The sequence below is a fragment of the Esox lucius genome, unplaced genomic scaffold (genome assembly GCF_011004845.1).
Source record: "Esox lucius isolate fEsoLuc1 unplaced genomic scaffold, fEsoLuc1.pri S26, whole genome shotgun sequence".
NCBI classification, from domain to species: Eukaryota; Metazoa; Chordata; class Actinopteri; order Esociformes; family Esocidae; genus Esox; species Esox lucius.
Genome location: NW_022995024.1, coordinates 181714 through 183460, shown reverse-complemented (window position 1 = coordinate 183460; position 1747 = coordinate 181714). Strand labels below are relative to the sequence as shown.

The 1747-nt window shown below is 48.3% G+C and overlaps 6 non-coding genes across 6 annotated transcripts; all 6 read right to left on the bottom strand.

Annotated features, from left to right (window-relative positions):
• Window positions 1–138: 138 nt before the first annotated feature.
• LOC117594191 lies at window positions 139–257 on the bottom strand. Its single transcript, XR_004575555.1, has one exon. It is a non-coding gene; the product is annotated as a 5S ribosomal RNA (ribosomal RNA).
• Window positions 258–360: 103 nt separating this feature from the next.
• LOC117594190 lies at window positions 361–479 on the bottom strand. The gene has a single exon (XR_004575554.1). It is a non-coding gene; the product is annotated as a 5S ribosomal RNA (ribosomal RNA).
• Window positions 480–582: 103 nt separating this feature from the next.
• LOC117594188 lies at window positions 583–701 on the bottom strand. The gene has a single exon (XR_004575552.1). It is a non-coding gene; the product is annotated as a 5S ribosomal RNA (ribosomal RNA).
• A 103-nt stretch (window positions 702–804) lies between these two features.
• On the bottom strand, window positions 805–923 carry LOC117594183. The gene has a single exon (XR_004575546.1). It is a non-coding gene; the product is annotated as a 5S ribosomal RNA (ribosomal RNA).
• Window positions 924–1026: 103 nt separating this feature from the next.
• On the bottom strand, window positions 1027–1145 carry LOC117594182. Its single transcript, XR_004575545.1, has one exon. It is a non-coding gene; the product is annotated as a 5S ribosomal RNA (ribosomal RNA).
• Window positions 1146–1248: 103 nt separating this feature from the next.
• On the bottom strand, window positions 1249–1367 carry LOC117594192. The gene has a single exon (XR_004575556.1). It is a non-coding gene; the product is annotated as a 5S ribosomal RNA (ribosomal RNA).
• Between the last annotated feature and the right edge of the window lie 380 nt (window positions 1368–1747).

The following is a 1747-nucleotide window of genomic DNA, read 5'->3' as shown; positions in this document are numbered from 1 at the left end:
AGATCGGGCGTGCTCAGGGAGGTGTGGCCGTAAGCCTATTGACAGTTTGAATTTGGGCCTTTTACAGAGTGTGTGGACATGTCCTAAAAGAATGATTGACAGGATTTTTTTCCAAAATTAATTGACCCCAATCAAAAAGGCTTACAGCACCTGGTATTCCCAGGCGGTCTCCCATCCAAGTACTAACCGGGCCCGACCCTGCTTAGCTTCCGAGATCAGACGAGATCGGGCGTGCTCAGGGAGGTGTGGCCGTAAGCCTATTGACAGTTTGAATTTGGGCCTTTTACAGAGTGTGTGGACATGTCCTAAAAGAATGATTGACAGGATTTTTTTCCAAAATTAATTGACCCCAATCAAAAAGGCTTACAGCACCTGGTATTCCCAGGCGGTCTCCCATCCAAGTACTAACCGGGCCCGACCCTGCTTAGCTTCCGAGATCAGACGAGATCGGGCGTGCTCAGGGAGGTGTGGCCGTAAGCCTATTGACAGTTTGAATTTGGGCCTTTTACAGAGTGTGTGGACATGTCCTAAAAGAATGATTGACAGGATTTTTTTCCAAAATTAATAGACCCCAATCAAAAAGGCTTACAGCACCTGGTATTCCCAGGCGGTCTCCCATCCAAGTACTAACCGGGCCCGACCCTGCTTAGCTTCCGAGATCAGACGAGATCGGGCGTGCTCAGGGAGGTGTGGCCGTAAGCCTATTGACAGTTTGAATTTGGGCCTTTTATAGAGTGTGTGGACATGTCCTAAAAGAATGATTGACAGGATTTTTTTCACAAACTAATTGACCCCAATCAAAAAGGCTTACAGCACCTGGTATTCCCAGGCGGTCTCCCATCCAAGTACTAACCGGGCCTGACCCTGCTTAGCTTCCGAGATCAGACGAGATCGGGCGTGCTCAGGGAGGTGTGGCCGTAAGCCTATTGACAGTTTGAATTTGGGCCTTTTACAGAGTGTGTGGACATGTCCTAAAAGAATGATTGACAGGATTTTTTTCCAAAATTAATTGACCCCAATCAAAAAGGCTTACAGCACCTGGTATTCCCAGGCGGTCTCCCATCCAAGTACTAACCGGGCCCGACCCTGCTTAGCTTCCGAGATCAGACGAGATCGGGCGTGCTCAGGGAGGTGTGGCCGTAAGCCTATTGACCGTTTGAATTTGGGCCTTTTATAGAGTGCGTGGACATGTCCTAAAAGAATGATTGACAGAATTTTTTTCCAAAATTAATTGACCCCAATCAAAAAGGCTTACAGCACCTGGTTTTCCCAGGCGGTCTCCCATCCAAGTACTAACCGGGCCCGACCCTGCTTAGCTTCCGAGATCAGACGAGATCGGGCGTGCTCAGGGAGGTGTGGCCGTAAGCCTATTGACAGTTTGAATTTGGGCCTTTTACAGAGTGTGTGGACATGTCCTAAAAGAATGATTGACAGGATTTTTTTCCAAAATTAATTGACCCCAATCAAAAAGGCTTACAGCACCTGGTATTCCCAGGCGGTCTCCCATCCAAGTACTAACCGGGCCTGACCCTGCTTAGCTTCCGAGATCTTCTCGGGTAGCCAACTGTTAAATCCATCAGCAGCTTGGCAATCCTAGAGTACCCCTGGATAAACCGCCTGTAGTACCCTGAAAATCCAAAGGAACTCAGTTCTTTCAAGTTCTAAGGGGGAGGCCAAGTCTGTAAGGCGTTGACCTTGTCAGGATCTGTTTCGACACAGTTCCTGGACATAATGTGTCCCAAATATC